Below are 23,728 nucleotides of genomic sequence, written 5' to 3'. Positions count from 1 at the left end.
CGTTTCAAAGTTATGGGAGACTCCTATATTTCTGATATATCTTAGTGGACATTATCAGTAATAATTGTTATGTTAAATTATTGTGTGCCACAGAAGTAACAGATTTCCTTGTCAATTGTGTTTTTAACTATGCCTACCCTAAAACTTTTGTCATCCGTAAACGATTGTCTTGTTTTGGTCCTCTTTAGAAGGTGGTTTTATACTTAGCTGGGAAGCTCTCACAGGTGCTCCTGAATGTCATCCGTAAACGATTGTCTTGTTTTGGTCCTCTTTGGAAGGTGGTTTTATAATTAGCTGGAAAGCTCTCCCAGGTGCTCTTGAATGTCATCCGTAAACGATTGTCTTGTTTCGGTCCTCTTTAGAAGGTAGTTTTATAATTAGCTGGAAAGCTCTCCCAGGTGCTCTTGAATGCAGGTTTCTGATAACTTTGGAGATTGTGACATTAGCATAGAAGAGAAACGTTCACGACTCTTGAAGAGCTAAAATATTTACTAATATCAAGTAGGACAGGAATGAACTGCATGAACTGAACTGATAGGAGACTGAAATGATCTTTTTGACATTTTGCTTAAAATGTTAAGCAATGTTGCTAATCCTTTGTTTTGCTTTTTCAGAGTCAAGGAAACTTTTGAGCTATTAATGGCTTTTAACAAGTATATTCTTATGAACAAAATTTGGGGCATATTTGTTTCTCTCTACCTGATTTCTCCAGAATTTGGAACTGTTTATATATAGTTATTTGCATAAATACAATAAGAATCTGTTTTCATTTGTAACAGGACACAATAGGAAAAATGGATTATTTTGCCAAGGCATTGGCTGGAATGTTGTGCTCTCCTTTTAGGAATAAAACTTGACTTATAAAGCCAACAAAGCTCTTGGAAACTGTCCTCTTATTCTGTGTACACAGTCCCTGCACAGGGGTTGTGATCTGTGGTAAGTAAAGAATGTCACTTTCTGACAGGCCGGGAACCCCAAGTTATCTTGAAACCTCAAGAGGAAAGGAATTCATCCAACTCATAGGTATTTGATGGTACAAATTCATGGCTGGGCTCGGCTTTAAAAAGTCATATCTCAGATTCCTTTTATGGAACGAAGTTCCATCAAAGACAATTTAAAAGGCCTGTGTGAAAAATAATTATTCCTGCTGCACCATATACAAATAATTAGGCCAAGTATAATAAAGCAAACCAGCCCTACGATAATTTGTCTTTTAATAAAAATGGGAAACTAGAGAGAGAAAATTTATGTTTCAAAAACTATAGTATACCTGTTATTCTTGCCTGATGTTTTTTCAATTTTTATTATTTTCTACTGTTTGGATTAAATTCTAATTTTTCTGGCTACAAGTCTCTGAAATTATATTTCTAATTTTTTCCTTTTTCCCCATTTTTCCTAACTGGAAATCACTAAAACCTAAGTTGTGCTTTCTTAAAGCCCTGTAAACTGAAGATCAGACAACTTAAACTTCAGAAGAAAACAGCAGCAACCTGTTTATCTGTGTTGCTGTTGCATACTATTCTAAGCCCCTGAAACAGAGAGTACTACTGGGAACAAATTGACCTCCTCCACTCCAGCCCTGCATTTGGTGCCACATAATGATGACCGTCTCTTAGCAGGAAGGAGCCAGATAGATTATGACACCCCATCTCCCTATGATTCTCATGATAAATAAATATACAAGCATGATAGAAATTATGTGCAAATTGACAGTGGGGACTGTGGCAGGCCAGGCCTCACTAACACAGGCCTCCATCACAACTGTTTCAGTACTGAGTGGTTAAGTTAAATATTAAAAGCTAAAAAAGCCAGTGCCCTTTTACAAAGGCTGGAATGTACGAAAAGCCCATCAAGAGTTTTGCTTAGGCCTTTCCTGGGCCTTAAAGCATGACAAGATAATGAAAGAATTCTTAACAGGACAGATTTGGGATTAAACAACTTTAATTGGGGGTCTGAAGAGACTTTCCAGGCCTCCACAAACAAGTGTATAGGGGGCCTGAAGGAACTCCCCAAACCTCTGTGATTTAGCAGAGGACAAGATAAGGATGATCACCCCAGCACCTGGACCCATTAGATGAAGTAAATTTACTGAGGCTGCAGAGGAAGGTCTTCAGGACTCAGACGTGAGTTATAGATTAAGAGAAGTTAATCACTTATGTCTTTAGATGAATGCACACTTACAAATAGACATAGAGCTTGGTGTATATGCTCTGAAAAACTTCAGAATTTTGAGTTGGTCTAGCAATAATTTCCACGCCTTCTCACTGTAACTGGTTACCGAAATAAAAACTCTCTTCCTCCCCAGTTCATCTGCATCTGGTTATTGGGCCATGAGAAATAGCAGCCCGACCCTCTGTTGGGTCCAGGAACATAACCAATGTTAATTGGTTTAGCAGAATTATTTTTAAGTTGGTTTTATTAGAAAACTATCACTAAACTAATTATCAACTATTAAAATATTTTAAAATGTCTATTAAAATCTATTTAAATGTTCTCTTTCATATTACACGGCTGGTCCTTCTTGGCCCCTCAACATGTGGTTCTGAGTTTCGAGCATGGGGTCTCTCACTTCTTGGAGGTAGTCTGCTATGGGTGTCAAATCTTTCAGTGGTTTTGACTGGTATCTTTGAAGTACTAAATAACTATTGAATGAAAAGCATTGTTCCTTGTTACTTTTTTTTTGTCCCAGAGGTGGAAATCTTCTTTAGGTTCACGCACACACGCACACACACACACACACACGCAAACATGCACACACATGCATGCACACACACATGAAGACGTGTGCACACACATGCACACACACACAAATGCACACACATGTACACCCACACACGGATACAGCATCCTCTTACGTAAGGGCTTTTTGAAGCCCATCCAGAAGGAAGTCCACTGAACTCTGAGGCGTTCGGGCAGGAAGAGCCCCCATGCCCACCCTGTGGCCATCGCTCGCAGGCACTGGAGTAGCTGCGTGGCCCCAGGGCCCTGACACTACTTCCAGGTCCACTTCACTCCACATGCCCGCTCCCTGTGGTGGGGGCGTTGCCGGGGGAAGTGCTGCCCTGAGCGCAGCAGAGGCGCTGGAAGGTGGACCGATCTGCATGTGGAGGGGATGTTGGAATTCAAATGTAGCATGGTGGACTCATTCCTGTAGTGATGTTGACAGTTCCAGAGGAGAGGTCGCCAGTTTTAATTTTAATTGTAAAAATAATGTAGACCCAAAAATCAAAGTGTCTTCTGACCTAGGCAGCGTCTCCTGTCAGGGGGGTGCTGTTTCTTTTATTGTTAGCTGGGAGTAAGTGACCACAGACCTTCCTGGGGACGCTGCCCCGAGGTGGGACCTGACCTACATGGTCATGGTCTGCAGCAGCCCTGAGGTAGGACCTGACCTACCTGGCCATGGTCTGCAGCAGCCCCGAGGTAGGACCTGACCTACCTGGCCATGGTCTGCAGCAGCACATGGGCCTCACTTTCAACAACTACTTCCAGGAGCCCATGGAGGCCTCATGGGCTTCTGTCTGTTCCCAGGCCCCATCAACGCCAACAACCAAGTGGCCTTACAATGATATGCTCTTGTTTTCCTGGGAGTTTTGCCTTCATAGGGAGGCCTCTGTGGCCTTGAGTAGTCGCAGTCAGTGGCACCTGGAGACAGATGGAATCCCACGAGGCCTCCACGGTGTCCTGGTAGCTGTTGCTGCAAGTGAAACCCACAGGTTGCTGCAGACCATGGCCAGAGAATGGGTTCCTGCTTGGGGTACCTGAGCCTTTGACAGTGATGGGAAGGGAACGGAGAGAAGGATTTGTGAAGGACAAATGTCCACCTCTATTGGAAAGGACTTTTGTCCACTAGGGTCCTGAAAGACCAGGGCCATATCTCAAAGCTGCCTGAAGTCCCTGAATTCACCTGAGTTTGTCCAGGAGATGGGATCCAGCTCCCCTCACTGCAGTGAGTCTATACAACTACCGTCGCCTCTCCTGGGCACCCAGGCTGGACATGACTTGTCCCTCCCATGCCTGTTGTCACCATGGTCCTTGACAATGGAACTGAAGCTGCTGAGCTCTGAGTCATGCACAGGGACCTCGTGCAGAGGGACAGCAGTCCTGCCTCGGGCTCCTCTCCTGCTGTCCGTGAGCATAGCCACATCGGCTGGTGGCTCTTTTGCCTTCTCTCACCCATGCAAAGTAACTGGCAGAGGTGAGGGGAGGTGGGTCTGCACTCATCAGCCTCTGGAAAGCTCTCTGGCATCCTAACCTCCTTCCTGACAGAGCTGGTTTGCACTAGCTGAGAGCTGTGGGATGTGCTGGAGGAGCCGGACCTCTGCAGAGCTCTTCTCTGAAGAATATACTGCAGCCGGACCCACCATAGCATTACCCCCTGACAGTGGAATGCCACCTGGAGACCCTGCAGAGCGCCGGCACTGAACACCCAACCATTGCCACTCTGTTGCAACTTCAATGCGTCTCTAGTCCCTCGGATTTCCTGGGAGGAAATGAGGCCAGAACATAGAATTGATGATGAGCATGCCTTGTATTGCCTGCAAGAAGCTCAGGGCAAGTAATCCAGCCTTCTCCTCTGAAACATGAGCATAAAAACGAGAAATGCACCTGCTGCCAGCCTCCCATGGCTTCATCTTCCCATTCTAGGCAAAGGGGATGATGAAAGCTTTTCCAGTTTGGAGCATAGGGTAGGGGATGAGATGAGGAGGGGAGATTCCAGGGACCGACTGCAGATTCTGGTGAAATACAGAAATCCTGCCCTGCCCCTTATGGCGGCCGGACCTCATATGGGCAGGACACAAGTGGTCAGTGATGGACGTGGTTTCCACAGGGGCAGAGCTTGGCTTCTTCGGGAGGTCATGAAGAGCTCTGGGAGCAAGAGCAGGGAACCATACCAGAAAGCAAGTTCCGGCATCGAGGAAACACACACACACACACACACACACACAGCCAAAAGTGAACTCAGAGCTCTCCCTAAACCAACTCAACAGAGATGGATATTGACAGAATTGGAGGCAGACTTGGTTGAGCAAAAGCAAGTGGAGATCTCAGGAGGCTGCTTTGGCTGGCTGCACCTCCTGTGTGAGCTGCTGGTGGGTAGAAAACAGGGGCATGGAGTTGGCTCTGAAGGCCGGGGACTGGGTGGCACACTGTGGAAACAGCCTTTTTACCCAAGTAACTGGCTCGTCTTCAAGGAATTTCAAGATGATTTCCTTCTAATGAAATATTATTGTATTTCATAGTATTCTACTCACTTTTCTTCACATTAAACTATTCAATGATTGTGATATTCCATTTGAGAGAAGATTCCAAGCGAATTATGAGATTGATTCCACATGATGTGTATGTTCTAAACCAACACTGTGTGCTCCAATTGAAGAAATATTCAAATAAGATTGGGAGCACATGCTAGTTTTTCTTTTATCATGATTTATGCAGCAAATGTTTTTAAAAAATCATCTTTGGGGATTTAGTAAACATTCGGTAGAATTCTATTTTTCCAGTAAAATTTGGAGTAATTCTTTTGTGTCATTGAAGAATTTTGGGTGAGTACAAGTTCATGTGTTTCTGTGATGTATAAACCTCTTCCTTATACTCAAAGGAATTATATAGTGCTAGAACTCCTTGATTAAAGCAACATTTTATTTCTAATTCTTTTTTAGTATCATAAAGTAGGTTTATGTCCAAAAGATCATGCTACGAATGGTGATTGAGTCCAGTCACACCCGTCTCTCTCCAGTGTCATTGAGCATTCCTTTTATCTTCCTCCTTCTCACCAGAACCTTCCAAGGACCATGAGATAACCTTGGGGGTTGGGGCCCATGTTTTTGCCTTGGTGTAGCCTGGAGCTGGGAGATCCACTAACCCCTGTGGAAATCCAGCCATGGCCAGTGGCTCATTGATGGTGTGCTCTCAAATGTCACCAGTCCGCAGACGCACGGAATACTCATCTACCCTCATGAACAAGGGAGAGTGACCCTTTCCCATCTCCATCTATATCTGTAGTATTCAGAACACAGTTTAAATGCCTTTCAGCTTCCTAATATCCAGTCCTCCTGCATCATCTTATGTCTGCAGGTTGTGTGCAGGCAGCTGCTGAAAGGAGCCCAGGTGCTCCCAGACCGTGCACACAGCTGTGTTCTGAGGTCAAATCACCGCCAGGGCCGTGTTCTGACTTCCCCTGAGAGCTCTGCCCTGCTGCCCTGCAGTGCCGTGAAAAGAGGGAAGAGGGAATGTGACACCATCTACTCTTCTTGTTCCGTGCACATGGTTTCTATTTGGAATTATGACATTGTGGAATTCAGGTGCCGTCTATACACACTATTTGTCTCTTAAGAAATTATACTCTGATTTGGCCTCTTTTACTTTGATATTTGTGATCAAACTAGACGACAAAAGCTACATATAAAACCAGACATAAAGACAAGAGTCCAAGATATTCACAGATAGCCTAAACAGAGACCAGTAAATGCAATATTTATGTGTATTCAGAAAAACAAACTATAGTAACCATATGCATAGAGGATTGAGTCAAATATGTTGTTGATATTTTTACTTCCTGCCTATATGGCTCTGTGTGTGATGTCTATGTTTCTTCCAGGACATGACTTAAGGAGACCACCCAAATTTGGCATCTTTTCCCTCTTTTTCAAAGTAGATTTGGGATTAATTATAGTCATAGCCATCATTTTTAGACAATTTAATTTTAAAGTGCATTTTATTTGTCTATACAATATTATATGTATAATAGGACAGACTCAGAACCTAACTGCTTGGGTTCAAATCTGAGCCTGACTTCTTACTTGCTGTGTGACTGTGGGCAATTCTGTTTACTTCTCTTCTTCAATTTGCTCACCCGTAAAGTAAGGAGAATAAGAGCAGTAGCCTATCGGTGGTTAAGGGATTGAAATGAGTTACTATTTGTAAAGAATTTAGAATAGTGCCACAGAAGTCTCTATGAAATTACACAAACTGTCTCATTTAATTCTCTTTCCAGCATGTTAAGTAATGTTATTTCTCTCCTTTCTGAGAGGTGAAAGGACTTGTCCAAAATAATACAGTGACTTTACTCTCCCTGCCCCAAACCCTCTCTGGTGTATTTAAACTGGGGAGACTTGTGGAAGAGCCTGTTCTCAGAGAGTGTTCTGCCTACCTAGACAGAGTGCTTTAAGCAGCCATGATCACATTCACTATCATCACCAGCATCCTCATCATCAACAGACCTGCACTCATTGCTTTACTGTTCCTATCAGTGGTCTAGTAGCTTTAAAATGAGCCCAGTACATAATTCCCTCAGTCTCTCACTGTCTTTATTAAATGCAGGCACCTTCTGGGGATAATGGCGGGGGCAGTGTCTTCCTCACCGCTGGGGCTTCATGCTTCCTGTGTCTGCAGTCTACTTCTTCAAACAAACAGAAGTTTTATAGAATCCATTTCACCTGTGCCCTAGTGCGTTCCAAGGACTCCAGAACAACACCTTGCCCCACCTGTTCTCATAAGAGGACTGCTCCCCTGGGAATCAACACTGTGAAAATGGCCACATTGCCCAAAGCAGTCCACAGATTTGATGCAATCCCTACCCAAACAACAACATCGTTTCCACAGAATTAAGAAAAACAATCCTAAAATTCGCATGTAACAAAAAAAAGAGCCAATAACTAAGGCAGTCCTAAGAAAAATGCTGAAGGCATCTCGCTACCTGATCTCAAGTCATACTATAAGGCTATTGTAACCCAAACAGCATGGTATTAGTATGAAAACAGACACATAGATCAGTGGAACAGAATAGAGAACCCAGAGATAACGCAGCATATCTACAGCCAGCTGATCTTTGACAAAGTCAACAAAAATATGCACTGAGGAAAGGACTCCCTTTTCGATAAATAGTGCTGGGAAAATCGGATTGTCATGAGCAGAAGAATTTAACTGCATCCCTATCTCTCCCCATATCAAAAATCAACTCAAGATGGATTAAAGATTTAAATCTTAAGACCTGAAACTATTAAAATACTAGAAGAAACCCTAGAGGAAACTTTTCTGGACATTGGTCTAGGCACACAATTCATGACAAAGACCTCAAAAGTAAATGCAACAAAAACAAAAATAGACAAATGGGACTTAATTAAACTAAAACTCTTCTGCACATCAAAAGAAACAATTAACAGAGTGTACAGACAACCTGCAGAATGGGAGAAAATATTTGCAAACTATGCACCCAACAGGGGACGAATATCTAGAATTTACTAGGAACTGAAACAACTCAACAGCAACAACAAAAACTAACTCCAGTAAAAACTGGGCACAGGACGTGACAAGATATTTTTCAAAAGAAGACATACGAAAGGCCAGCAAACATGAAAAAATGCTCAAATCACTACTCACCAGAGAAATGCAAATTAAAACCTCAATGAGATACCATCTTACATCCGTCAGAATGGCTATTATTATAAAGACAAAAAACAACAGATGCTGGCAAGGAAGTGGAGAAAAGGGAACTCATACATTATTGGTGGAAATGAGTACAACCTCTATGGAAAACAGTATGGAGATTTCTCAAAGAACTAATGATAGACCAAGCACTGATGCCAGCAGTTCCACCACTGGGTATCTATTTACCCAAAGGAAAATAAATTATTATATCAAAATGATACCGGCACTTGTAAATTTTTTGCAGCACTATTCACAATAGCAAAGATACGGAATGAAACTATGTGTCTATCAACAGACGATTGGATAAAGAAAATGTGATGTATATCCACACACACAATTGTATCACATTACAATGTGATAAAATTCCATATATGCAATGGAATACTATTTGGTCATAAAAAAGAATAACATTATGTCTTAAGCAGCAACATGGATGGAACTGGAGGCCATTATCTTAAGTGAAATAACACAGAAACAGAAAGTAAAATACTGAGTGTTCTCATTTATAAGTGGGAGGTAAATAATGTGTAAATGTGAGAATGTGGGATGATAGACATTGGAGACCTAGAAGGATGGGAGGGAGTGAGGGATGAGAAATTATTCAATGGGTGCAACGTACATTATGCGGGTGATGGATACAATAAAATACCAAACTTCGCTACTGTACAATATATCCATGTAACAAAACTGCAGCTATACTCCTTAAATTTTTAAAAATACATATAAATGGTTGACATTATTATACATGTAAATGGAATAGAAATAGAAACAGAAAATAAATGCTTCAAGTGTTTTACACCCTGAGATTTTGGACTTATTACATTTGACAACCGCAGAACATTTCTCAAAATATCTGAAGATGATACAGTTTTGAGTCAATAATGTTATCCGCAAACCATCATAAATAGTGATTCATTAGCGATCACAAATACATTGAAGTTATATTGTTTTCAGAGAAGAATGCTGGAAAGAGTAATTATTGCAATGTTTTGTATAAATTATAATCCCACCTGATACCACTTTCTTCCCTGGAAACATTACCCAATGCAGAGTGCCAGCCGAATCCTCAGTAGTACATACATTTTTCCCTTGTAAATGGTGACCCTCAAATCATGTCTGGATGTCCACATCTTTGCATTTCTATGTAGCTCAGTTTGTTTATTTATAGAGTTTAAAGGCACACATGTCTGTGTTTTTATATTGTTTCATACTCACAGCAGTGCACTGAACAAAGCAAGACAAGACTGATGTTGCTCTTGTTTTCCAGGAGAAGGGGCTGTGGAGGCTGACTCACTGATGAGCAGCTGGCCAGGCAGAGCCAGTGCTCGTGCTTGGGCAGAAGCTCCCTCACTCTGTGCAGAGCAGGCTCTCCATCTTGCTACAACATTACTTTTTCCCTTGGAATTCTAAATCACTATTTTTCGCCTTTTTAATTCAAGGCCTCTGCCTTTTTTTCCTGCTTTTTTATTGAGAGGAAATTCACATCACATACAATTCACAATGTTAAAGTGAACAGTTCAGTGGCTTTTAGTACATTTACAATGTTGTGCAACCATTGCCCTGTCTAGTTCTGAAATATTTTCATCACCCCAAAGGGAAATCCCATATCCATTAAGCAGTCACTCCCAGCCCTCCAAAACCACTGATCTACTTTCTGTCTGTGGATTTGCCTGTTCTGGACATTTCATATACAAGGAATCATGCAATAGAAGTCGAAATTTCTGTCTGGATGCACAGTGCTTTCAGGTTTTATCCATGCTCTAGCACGTGTCAGAGCTTCACTCCTTTTCATGGCTGAATAATAGTCCATTGTGGGGATATGCCACAGTTTGTCTGTCCGTTCATCTGCTGGGGGGCATTTGAGCTGTTTCTACCTCTTGACTGTGAATGGTGCTGCTGTGAACATGCATGTCCATTGTTTGACCTGCAACATTTTTGAAAACTTACCAAAAGGAAACTGTATCTCTGTAATCAACATTTAGTAAACAAGACATTATTAGGCATGTCATGTGAGAAACAGGGTAGTTGGTTATATAAATGATGTTTTGGGCTTTGATGTTCATTGTTAAACATCAATGGTTAGTTATAATTCCCCTGGGACCTTTAAACTGCACTTGCTTTTCTAAATCATATGGTTATTGTGGAGAATGATATTTATGGTTGAACATTTTACAAGTATTAAACATGTAAACATTCCACTATGAATATTTCATCTAATGCCAGAAGAGTTATTCTGGGTCCTCAATGTCTGCAGAGACTTAGGACATACGTAATAATGCTCAACTTTTATGGATATAACCTGAGGTTGATGACCTAGAAAATCAGATTTATCAGCTATTTAAACAATCTTATCTAACAAATGGAGGCTTCTGAAAGTAACAGGCTGGATAAACATACTGAAAAGGCACAAGAATAGCCTTTATGCTATTTATAAAAATCATTGGGAGATGATATTCTCTTACTTTCTATTCCTAAGAAGAGACTATGCACACTGGCAAAATGCTGTTTTACAATGCTCATAATATAGACTTATACTCTGTGTTTGTTTTCTGTTTGTGGTTTATTTCTCTGAGTAGAAACTTAAAATTACTAGATTATTTTCTTTTGATCCATGGGTTCAGAATTACAGCTATTAATTCAAATTGTTAAGGGTATGTTGAATGAATTAGTAGGGGGTGGCTGGTAAACATAATTTATTCATGTAAGTCATTGATTGTCTATTTAACAAATACTAATTTGACTTAATCTCCAATTATGGACTAGATCCTTTGGTAGAGAGAAAGGGCATGGATTATCTCATCCCTTGCTTGGATGTCGAAGGAGTAATTATTTTTATTTCTTTCTTATAGATATGTACAGATGGATTTTCCATGTTACAACATTAACAGAGGGTGAAATGTTTATTCAGTAACAAACTTTATGCCATCCTGTGGAGGTGGGAAAAGAGGAAAATGCCTGTAATGAGATAAAAGCCATTGTCTTGGTTTAAATTTAGAGAGGCTGTGTTTACAGGACTGAACCACTGCCCTGACAAGAGAAAAGTTAGCTGAGAAGACGCCTGGAAGAAGTTAACTATTCAAACTATGCAGAGTAGTATTTTAGTCGTTAGTCATGTCTTCTGCCATGAAAATACTTACAATAAGGTGGCTCATATACTGTCTTCAAAAACCACATATTCACTGATGTTTTTTAGAGAACAGATACAGCTGGTGGTATTGGTGCCCTTCAGTCCCTTCATTTCTGATAACACGTCCCTCACCTAGAGATGGCGCCGGTGCGCCTGGGGAGCCCAGAGCTCCAAGAGCTGCAACCACGGATTCGGGATTGCACAGAAGGAGACTCAGGTTAACTCATGTGGCTGGAGTTAGAGGATACTGTTTGTGTCATCTGACATTTGCTGTCTTTGAAATCATACCTGACCTCAAACCAAAGAGCAGCTAAGTAGGCAAATACAAAATTCTCCATAGCATGCAGGGCTGGGGATAGGAAAACGCTGCATAAACGCGCTGCCGCCCATGTGCTGAAATACGGCACTGGATGCAGTTGCAGTGGGGATCCAGCTGGGCGTCTGTGGTGGGATTCAGAGACGCGTCAACTGCGGACGAGGAATCGCTGCTCCTTCTGGAGGAAAGAGGTCCATTGCATCCACCCCCGACCGGGGACACTGCCACGTTGGGTCCGGCATGGGTTCCTGAATCTGACAGATGAAACATTTGGCCATGGCGGATCGCTCATCAGGCAATGCCCGGATGAGTAGGGACCCGCCCTGCTGGGCCAGGAACTTCCAGGCATCCACTGAGCCAGACTGTGGGGCTGAAAGCACCGGGGAGCAAGGCATGGTGTGTACTTGATTTGATTTTTGCCTCATCTGTAGGGGAGATTCCAGGAGGAGCAATAATATGTCATAAAAAAATTTCATTTTCACTGTCATAACTCCCACTTCACAAACCAGGGTGCCCACTCCACAGTCCGTGGTGCCCACTCCATACTCCATGGTGCCCACTCCACAGTCCGTGGTGCCCACTCCACAGTCCATGGTGCCCACTCCATACTCCATGGTGCCCACTCTACAGTCCATGGTGCCCACCCCACAGTCCGTGGTGCCCACCCCACTGTCCATGGTGCCCACTCTACAGGAGATGATGCCCACCCCAGTCTATGCTGCCCGCTCCAAAATCCATGGTGCCCACTCCACAGTGAGTCCGTGTGTCCACTTCACAACCCATGGTGTCACACCACAGTCCATGGTGCTCACTACAGAGTCCGTGGTGCCCACTGGAGTCCATGGTGCCCACTCCATAGTCCATGGTGCCCACTCCCATAGCTGAGGTACCCACTTCTCCTGGTCCTCTCAGAAGACGTTCTCTCCTCTCCAAACAATTCCTGTCATCGCTCTCCTTACTGGCTCTTCACCACACTGCCAGGCCGTTAATTGCCATCCATGCATTTATGTTTTCTCACTTTAAGTCAACTCCAGTTTCATACACGGATCAGATAACCAGGGACAGGGCTTGAAGCTCCTCCCATGTCTTCCTTAGGGCCAGTCCTGAGTGAGCTGATCTGCAGCCGCCATCTATGTCCAGGGCCACCCCTAAATGAGCTGTCTTGCAGCCCCCATCTATGTCTGGGGCCAGTCCTGAGTGGGCTGTCCTGCAGACACCATCTATTTCCAGCTGCACGTCGCAGTGAGATGTCCCAACTCTGACCCAGGTTGAACCTTTCTCCCTACTGGCAGAGGTCCAAATCGAACCCCAAGTGTGGCCACAGGGGTAAAGGGAGGCAGAGGTGCTGCAGAGACTGTGATGGGCAGCCTGGCCTCCTATGTATGCACCTTACACTTTGGAGTTCTGTGCTCAGTCCACATGAACTGGTTCCAACCCATGGCTCACTTCACCATCTCACAAGCTTCTGCATGCAGGGCTAAATGAATCCCAGAGTTAGATCAGTAACACGTGTATCTAACGGACATCTGGCAAAGTGGACACTTCTCATTCATTCCAATAAGTATAATGTCATCAACATAATGGATGAGTGTGATACTTCTGGGAATTTTCATAGGGTCCAGGGCCCTTTACACCATATTAGGACAAAGAGCAGAAGTATTAACATAGACCTTTAACGTCTACATTTTGCATTAAACTAGTGGGTAATCATTGCTATCATCTGAATGTTTGTGTCCCTCCAAACTCTATGTATTAAAATACTAATTTCCAAGGTGATAGCATCAGGACCTGGGGCCTTTGGGAGGTGATTAGGTCACTAGGTTGCATCACTTATGAATGGGATTCATGCCCTTATAAAAGAGACCCCAGAGAGTTCCCTTGTCCCTTCCACCATGTAAGAACACAGCAAGAAGGCATCACCTATGAGCTAGGAATCCATGACTCTCATCAGATACCAAATCTGCTGGCACCTTAATCTTAGACTTCCGGCCTCCAGAACTGTGAGAAGTAAATGTTGGTTGTTTATAAGCCACCCAGTTTATGGTATTTTGTTATAGCAGCCCAAAGAGACTAAGACTGAAAATTAGTAACAGGAGCAGGGTGCTCATGTAAGAAATAGCCAAAATATGGAAATGACTTTGGAACTGCGTAATGAGTAGAGGCTGCAGAGTTTTGACGTGGCAGGCTGGAAAAAGCCTTCATTGCCGTGCACAGTGGTTCTGGTGATGGCTCAGAGGAGGAAAGAGGACAGTTGCAGAGAAAGCCTTGATCTTCTTAGAGAACACCTAAGTGGTTGTGAACAGAATGCAGGTAGACATATGAGTGAGAAAGGTCATTCTGATGAGATCTGAGGTATAAATGAGAAACATGTTATTGGACAATGAAAGAAAAGGCCATCCTTGTTACAAAGCAGCAAAGAACTTAGTGAACTCTGGGTATGACCTCATGTTTTGTGAAAGGTAGAACTTGTGAGTGATGAAATAGGATAGTTAGGTGAGGAAATCTCTGGGCAAAGTGTTGACAGAGAGTGGTCTGGTTCTTCCTGACTGCTTATAGTAAAATTTAAGAAGAGAGAAATGATTTAAAGATAGAATGTTAATTAAAAGTGGAGCAGAACTTAAAAAGTTGAAAGGTTTTCAGCCTATTCATACTAGAAAAAAATGAGAAATCTGGTTGCCAGTTTGGAAGAAAACAAGGGTGGGGCCATGCCACACTTTCATAAGGAGATGAGTGTGAAATAGCCCTCTCATTGAAAGCAAGGTGCCATTCGTCTTGATAGTGGGGGATTCCCAGGCCATCCAGGCAGGACCTGCAGTCCATTACATGATGAAGGGGTAAGGACTAGGGCCTGGTTGGGGGGCGGGGTTCAGAATGATTTCAAAGGTAGGGTCCCCCCACCAAGTGCTGCCCCACCTGGAGGTTCTGCACCTTGCTCTTCACCCACTCCAGGCGGGCTCCCGCTGCCCACTACTGCCCCACCTGGAGGGGTCTGTGTCCTGCTCTTCTCCCACCCCAGGAGTGACTCCCGAAGGCCCCAGGCAGCATGCACTGCCCCCAGCAAAGAATTGTGGGAAATAAACACTGGCTGTTGATAAGCCACCCAACTTCTGGTATTTCATGATAGCAGCCCAAAGAGAGTAAGACAGCCGCCCTTAGCCTTGCATTGTCTTTTCCATACCCACAGCATCTAACTCTCTGATCCATGTTGCTTTTAAGTAATTATAACGACTGACTTCAAACTTCCCAAACACCTGAGGGATTGTCCCATCATTGCCTTCCCTCCCACCTGAACTGCATTTCTGTTGGGCATTGCAATGTTCTGTTTATGGACGTGGCTTTCGTAGGACAGGGGCTATGGGTTCATCTCCTACTAACTGTCTTGGGGTCTTGATGGACAGTCAACCAGTAAATAATTCAGTTCACAGAATCTCATTTTAAGGTCAGCTGTTTTGTACCATACCTGGTATCGACTGTTTTGGTTTTGTCACCACAAAACAGGCTCTGAGACGTAGATATGCACAGAGAAGTTTTATTGGGGGTGCCCTTGGGAACCACATCTGTGAGAAAGCAGAGGACTGGGATTAAGCAGGGGCAGAATTGAATGGAGATGAAGTCACAGAAATATTGTAAACCAATGGTAAAATCCTGAGCCCACAACCAACTGAATGGACCCCTTCTCTCAGACAAGGGCATTGCAAAGTTAACTTGAAAAAGGACTTCAGGTCATGATGGGAAGCAGGGTTATACATGCCTCATTAAACTCTCCTGTCTTTAGAATTTGGGCTCAGCCAACCAGCATTAACATAAAAACAGAGACCTTCAGATGGACCAAACAGACTCTTAGTAGCAATAAGATACCAACATGACAGATGTTGACATGACAGGCCCTGAAAGAAATAAAAGTCTTTTACCCTCAAATATATTTCTTTGACATGCTTTGAAATGGCCTGAAAACTGTCTCTTGTGGGGAAAGCCTACATTCTGCAGAGAATCCCCTTCCCTTTCCAGGTCTTTTCCTGATCCAGGGGAGATTTAGCTAAGAGTCTGGCACCTTCTAGGGTCTCATGAGAGCATCTGTCCTGTATTCTCTCTGAAGACTGTATCTGAAGGCTTCATCTACATACAAGAACCTTGGCTTCCACAGTCCCCCTTATCTGAACTATAAACATTTCTTTCTGCTAACTTCAACTCTTCAGGCAGAGCTTAGCCCTTTTAACCAGCGGCCAATTAGGAAATCTTTGAATCCACCTATGACCTGGAAGCCCCTGCTCTGGGTTGTCTGCTTTTCTGAGCCAAACCAATGCACACCTTACATGTGTTGACTGATGTCTGTGCCTGTAACTTCTATTCCCCTAAAACATATAAAATCAAGCTGTTACCCAACGACCGTGGGCATGTGTTCTCAGGACCTCCTGGGGCTGTGTCGCACATCCGGGTCCTCACATTTGGCTCAGAATAAATCTCTTCTAGTGTTGTACAGAGCTTGACTCTTTTTTATTGACAAGATAATAGCTGATCCCATGCAGGTGCCTGAGAGGTGTCTTTCAGAAAGGGAGGGGGCACTGAGGGAGGCCTTGCACCCCTGCAGGGCCCAGTCACTAAAAAAGGAAGTGCTGGGAGGGGCAGAATCTTGGGTGAGGGCGCTCCCTCTGCCAAGGGCAGCTTCTGGGCGGGATTCAGCTGAGCCATCTGCAGCTGACACTCCCATAGCTGAAGGGCCGTGCGTGCCCATGCTGAGGGCAGCCCCTGCCTCTGCTGCACAGCTGTGGCAACAGCCAGATCTGAGGGAGCCTGAAATCCAGAACAGTGAGAAAGCCTAGTTCCCAGGCTTTTGGGGTTGTAAAATCAAGGCAATGTTTAGAATGGAAAAGAAGCTAGAAAGAAGAAAAGGCTAACTACAGCGAAGAGAGGAGAGAGAGGGCTGGGGAGAGAAGGAAGGGGCTTTGTATCCCTCAGAAACCTGTGTGTTCCTCAAGGGATGGCAGCAGGAGGAAAGGGGCCCCTCAGTGTCAGGGGAGAAAAATTTTAAATAAAATAATTAAGGTGGCTCTTTAATACTTTTTGTTGTTAGACTGGCCTTCATAAACTGCAATTCCATGCAGAAAATGGGCTTGGCCCTGGGGTTTATTTAGGTAACACATCTTACAAATTGGTCTTTTTTCTTAAGCTAGTTTGGAGTGGATTTTTATTACTTGAAACCAAGAATGTGTCAATGAAAAGAGTTCAACTCTGTAAAATATTTAAGGAGATTTATTCTGAGCCACATATGGGGACCATGACCCATGACACAGCCCCAGGAGGTCCTGGGAACAAGTGCCCAAGGTGGTCGGGCTGCAGCTTGGTTTTACACGTTTCAAGGAGACAGAAGACATCAACCAGCACGTACAAGGTGTGCATTGGTTGGGTCTGGAAAGGCAGGACAGCTCACAGTGAAGCCTTTCAGGTCACAGATGGATTCAAAGATTTTCTGATTGGCAATTGATTGAGGCTGGGCATGGTGGCTCATGTTTGTAATCCTGGCACTTAGGGAGGAAGAGGCAGGAGGAGGATTGCTGGAGCCCAGGAGTTCAGGGCCTGCCTGGGCAACATAGCAAAACTTCATTCTCCAACAAAGAGAGAAAAACAGGCAATTAGTTGAAAGAGTTAAGTTATTATTTAAAGAGCTGGAGTCAATAGGAAGGAATGTGTTGGTTAAAATAAGGGTTTTGGAGAACAAGATTTTATCATGCAGAATTGGCCTCCAGGTAGCAGGCTGCAGAGCTATCAGACCTAGGAAGGTGCTTCTCAGACTGTTACTTAATTCTCTCCTAGATCAGGAAAAACATCTAGAAAGGGAAGGGGACTCTATAGAAAGTGGACTTTCCCCACAAAAGACAGCTTTGCAGGGCCATTTCAAAACAAGTCAAAGAAATATAGTTTGGGGTAAAATACTTCAGTTTCTCTCAGGGTCAGCTACTTACCATATGATGTTATACTACAGTCAGGGTGGAATTAGCATCTTATTGCTACTAAGAGTCTGTGCTGTGGGTCTTAAGGTCTCTGTTTTCATGTGACTTGTGATCAGTTGTGCCAGAACTCCAAAGGGAAAAGGGTATTTTACCCTCGTTTTGAGGCACGTCTGACCCCACTTCCCATCCAAGCCTGGACTAGCGTTTTAGTTCTCTTTGGAATGAATGCCAGTGGCCAAGAGGACAGTCCATTGTGTTGATTGGGGAGATTAGAATTTTATTTTTGGTTTGCAAGTGTTAATTATGGCAGAGACAGTTCCGTGGCTTGGTGCAAAAAGATGAAATAAGATGAATGAATAATTATGTTACTTATTTACTATTTATTGAATACAAAGCACCCTAAGGCATTGTGGAGAAATTAGTTTAACTTTTTACCCAGTTGAAAGGACCAAAAACAGCTAAGCCTCTGGAAAAAAGGCTAAATCTAGATTTGAGTGCTACCCTCGGCGGGGCAGACTCTAATATTGGGCAGTTTTCATTCTTTCCTTCCTAACATGGAAACGTGCAGATAGGAGACAAGTTAGGAGTGTTGGGGTATGATTGGTTTGGGTTAGCTATGTTCTTGGCTAGACATTTCTTTCCTAGACAAAATACATCACATAGAGCCAGCACCGCAGCAGTGCGGACTCAGCAGCCTGAACGTCTGTCTGGGTTCATTGACGTCCTCATCGAGAAAGCAGCTGAGCCCTAACCTCCAACCACACATTACGGTATAGAAGCAGCAACTGGGGGTTTAGCAGTGTGTTTCCTAAAAATCACTCTAAAGGATCCCCTTGAGGAACTATGTCTGTGCAGCCTGAAATAAAAGGGCGTCTCCTTTGCTAGGCTTCGATGTGGTGCTTCCAGCCTCAATCCTGGGGTTGAGCAGGTGTGGGGGCTTAGCCTCAGGAAGACGCTGACCTCCAGGTTGGTATTCAAAATTACACAGTTTCTACTGTGGATCTGTGATACTGGCCCTTTTCATTAAAGCGAGGAAGAGTCAGTGTATTCTTGGAGACCCTGGGGAATAATAAATCACTAAATCACTCGTAATAAGACCAATAAAACAAGATAGTATAAACCGGCCAGGCGTGGTGGCTCACGCCTGTAATCCCAGCACTCTGGGAGGCCAAGGCGGGTGGATCATGAGGTCAGGAGATCGAGACCATCTTGGCTAACATGATGAAACCCCGTCTCTACTAAAAATACAAAAAATTAGCTGGGCTTGGTGGCGGGTGCCTGTAGTCCCAGCTGCTCAGGAGGCAGCCTGAGGCAGGAGAATGGCATGAACCCAGGAGGTGGAGCTTGCAGTGAGCCCAGATCATGCCACTGCAGTCCAGCCTGGGTGACAGAACGAGACTCTGTCTCAAAAAAAAAAAAAAAAAAAGATAGTATAAACCAGATTATGCATACCTTAAGCACACATAGTTTTCATCTACTGCCAACCCCAAAAGCTTCTTGTGATAAATAGGCAACATTTTTGTTTTCTTTTGTTTTGTTTTGCGTGAAGGAGAATATTCAAAGTGCAGAGCCGGCGAGACACTCTCCTCTCTGGCATATTTGGTCTCTGCCAAAGCACTGAGCCATATTCATAAAGGCCGCTTGAAATCTAACCACCTAACAATATAGCCTGGAGGGAAAAACTAGAAAGTACTTTTTAAATACTTAATAGTAATATAGTATGTTATTACCAAGTGCTTCTGTGCAGGATCTGAGTGCTGCACCAGCAACCCTCTCAGTCTATAGACTCTCTGAGATATGTTCTTTCTTTCTTAATCAAATGGATTTGCAGATCTGGAAATCAAATTTTGATTGGCTCTTTTGTTTTGATTTTCCTCAATCGTAATTTGTGTACATGACTAGAAAATCACTTACGTAAACCCATTCTGATTCTCCTTGGACACCTATTGTGGGCCAGCCTCTCTCTGGACAAGGGGCAGTCACATCCCCGGCCCTGCCTCTAGGAGTTTGCTCTCTGCTGGGAAGAACAATTACCTTTGTTAGTGCCATTGTTACCACAACACATGACCTTCCAAGAGGAAGGGACCTGGTTTCCACAAAAGAGAGATTTGATCCTGGCAACAAGGACCCGTGGATGGAAGGCCACTGCAGAGTGTGAGCTGGCAGATGTGTTTTCATTTTCGGTTCTTTGCTTCTTAATGGAATTGACTTTTAGTAATCTGGTATCCACATTGCTCTGAGTTTATAAAAATGGGGGAAGGGGCAAGAAAGAACATTTCATAACATGGTGTGCTTGGAGGGAAAATCGCTTTTTGGAAAGATCATAAGGTATTTTTACAGCTTGCTGAACTCAGAAGCTGAAACGCAAATGCGATAAGAGGTCCCAGCTGTTGGTGCCACTGTGGGCGTGCCTCGACTTCCCTAGCTGCACCGTTGGCTCTCCAGGTGGAAGATCGGGATGCGGGAGGGAATTGTTGGAATGGTCAGCTGCCGCCTTGCTTGCCCTGCCACTTACCCTCCCCTGCTCTTGCTCCTCCCTCCTTCCACTTGAATAAATGAAAGGTATGAACGTCTTCCTCAACCCAGAGCTCAGCTGAGGAGGCCGGCAGAACAGCACCCTCTTCAGCTCTCAAACCGTGTCGAGCTGCAGAGGTCATGACCAACACAGCAACACTGACTTAGAGAAAGAGACTGGGTTGAATTTAAAACGACTGGAGCAAAATACCTATTTCACATGAAGAACACGTCTGGCTATGGATACACTGTCTCCTCGGGACTGGCCCTGGGTTTTGTAGATTCCAAAGCCCAACTTTACCCAAAGTTGGTCAGGCTCAGGGGAGAACCCACGCTGACGGTCTCACCAGAGACGTATCGATGAAGCCGAGCATCTGCTTGCCAGTCTCCCACGAATATCACACATGGTAGGAAGATTGTTCTGGTCACGTGGGACTGCTTTATCCCATGCAGGGCCTTATGGAAGCATCATCATCATCGCGAGGCTGGACAGGGCGTTACCGTACCGAATACCACAGGCAATTGTGACATGGTGGTAGGCATTTGTGAACCTAAACATATCTCAAGGTAGAAAGGTGCTGTAAAAATACTGCGCTGGAATCTCATGGGGCCACCATTGTATATGCAGTCTGTCACTGACCAAAAAGCTGTTAGGCAACCCATGGCTGTATTTTGTCATTCAACTGCTTTTAGCTGTATAATAGACACAAGCAGCTCAGATGATTTTTTCTTCCAGTATTTAGGCTTTTTGGACTGCGTTAGATTAGCCGAGTTTCTGGTATTGACTTTCCATTCCGAGCTCCTGTTTTTCTGAAGTGTCTGTTGTATTTCTGTGATCCCTCCTTTCTTTCTTCAATCAGAAATGCTATGGCCTCGACTCCTCCACCCTGATCTGGCAAAGGTGTGCAAAGCCAGATGGAATTTGGAGCAAGGGTAAACACCTAAAACGCAAGCAGGGCATTCACCAAAGCCAACGGAACCCAAAGAACTTCCACAAGGATTCAATTTCAAATTTTGACCAAGACTTCGAATACTTTATTTCTGAGTCACTCTTGGGTAAAACTAAAAATGAGCAAAATGCAATGTGGGAATGGAAAAGGCCTGTTGTCTTCCTGTCTTGTAACACTTCCAGTCACCAAAGTCCTGTCCACAAATGATCACTGTGCACACCCTGTTAGCAAGCTCAGTACTACGTGGCTCCAAATTATGAGACTGGATTTTTGACATCAAGGAGTTTGCCATTTACCTGGGGATGTAACACATAAACAAATAAAATATTAAATGAATAGGCAATTTATCCCAAAGTAGTATAGGTTTTTCCTCCCAAATAAATTGAGTCTTTGTCACAGGCATTTAAAAGAGAGAAGAATAATTTCTATCTCGGCTGCTGTAGGGAAACTACCACTTCCCTGTAAAGAATTAGACCCATACTTACCCATGTTGGCAGTGGAGGAGGAACACCAAATGGGGGAGGATGGCGAAACCTGGCCCACCGTGAGTCCCCGTCTCCTGGACATCCTCACGCATAACCAGTGGGTGACCACTGTGCGGACAGACGGAGGCGTTAATGTGTGTGTGTGAATGAGTGCCTGTGCGGACAGAGGCGGGCATTGTGTGTGTGTGAATGAGTGTGTGGACAGAGGTGGGCGTTGTGTGTGTGTGTGAATGAATGTTTGGACAGAGGGAGGCGTTGGTGTGTGTGTGTGTGAATCCGTGTGCGGACAGAGGGAGGCATTGGTGTGTGTGTGTGAATGAGTGTGTGTGTGGACACAGGGAGGCATTTGTTGTGTGTGGATGAGTGTGTGTGTGGACAGAGGGGGGCGTTGGTGTGTGTGTGAATGAATGTGCAGACAGAGGCAGGCATTGTGTATGTGTGAATGAGTGTGTGGACAGAGGTGGGCATTGTGTGTGTGTGTGCGTGAATGTGTGGACAGTGGGAGGTGTTGGTGTGTGTGTGTGAACTAGTGTGCAGACAGGGAGGCACTGGTGTGTGTTTGAATGAGTGTGTGTGCAGACAGAGGCGGGTGTTGGTGTGTGTGTTTGAATGAGTGTGTGTGTGGACAGGCGGGCATTGTGTGTGTGTGTGTGTGAATGAGTGTGTGGACAGAGGGAGGCATTGGTGTGTGTGTGAATGAGTGTGTGTGTGGACAGAGGGAGGCGGTGTGTGTGTGTGGATGAGTGTGTGTGTGGACGGAGGGAGGTGATGTGTGTGTGTGAATGAGTGTGCAGAGGCGGGCATTGTGTGTGTGTGTGAATGAGTGTGTGGACAGAGGCGGGCGTTGTGTGTGTGTATGAATGAGTGTGTGGACAGAGGGAGGCATTGGTGTGTGTGTGTGAATGAGTGTGTGTGTGGACAGAGGGAGGCATTGGTGTGTGTGTGAATGAGTATGTGGACAGAGGCGGGCATTGGTGTGTGTGTGAATGAGTGTGTGTGTGAATGAGTGTGTGTGGACAGAGGCAGGTGTTGGTGTGTGTGTGAATGAGTGTGTGGACAGAGGGAGGCGTTGGTGTGTGTGAGTGTGTGTGAACAGAGGTGGGCGTTGGTGTGTGTGTGTAAATGAGTATGCATGGACAGAGGGAGGCATTGGTGTGTGTCTGTGTGTGAATGAGTGTGCAGACAGAGATGGGGATTGGTGTGTGTGTGTGGATGAGTGTGTGGACAAAGGGAGGCATTGGTGTGTGTGTGAATGAGTTTCTTGTGGACAGAGGTGGGCATTGTGTGTGTGTAAATAAGTGTGTACGGACAGAGGCAGGCAGTGGTGTGTGTGTGAGTGAGTGTGTGGGTGAACAGAGGCAGGCATTGGTGTGTGTGTGTGTGTGAATGAGTGTGTGGGCAGAGGTGGGCGTTGGTGTGTGTGTGAATGAGTGTGTGTGTGGACAGAGGGGGCGTTATGTGTGTGTGAATGAGTGTGTGTGAGGACAGAGGGACCGTTGGTGTGTGTGTTTGAATAAGTGTGTGTGTGGACAGAGGGGGCCGTTGGCGTGTGTGTGTGTGAATGAGTATCTGTGTGGACAGAGGTGGGCATTGTGTGTGCGAATGAGTGTGTGCAGACAGAGGGAGCGTTGGTGTGTGGGAGAGAATGAGTGTGTGTCGTGTAAGTGTATTAGCGCAGATGTGTGAGTGTCTGTGAGTGCCCCAAGCGTCGTAACAGAACCTTCCAGTCCTTCCATTCAAACTCAGCGTTACAGTAGAACCACAGGGTGGTGATTTGAATACAATTTCGGGAAAGGCCAATGAGTAGCAGAGGACAATGCCCTCGGCATGGTGCACGGAGGTGGCGACCTGACCTGCTGCCCTGTAACTTTAGAATCCCGGAAGGAACCAGCCCCGCAAAGCCTCTAAGGAAATAAAGCCTGGGGACCTGGGATCCCTGGGAGCCCAGATGGAAGGGGACA

The sequence above is a fragment of the Gorilla gorilla genome, chromosome 5, assembly GCF_029281585.2.
Source record: "Gorilla gorilla gorilla isolate KB3781 chromosome 5, NHGRI_mGorGor1-v2.1_pri, whole genome shotgun sequence".
In the NCBI taxonomy this organism is placed as follows: Eukaryota; Metazoa; Chordata; class Mammalia; order Primates; family Hominidae; genus Gorilla; species Gorilla gorilla.
Note: the sequence above shows the minus strand (reverse complement) of the source record.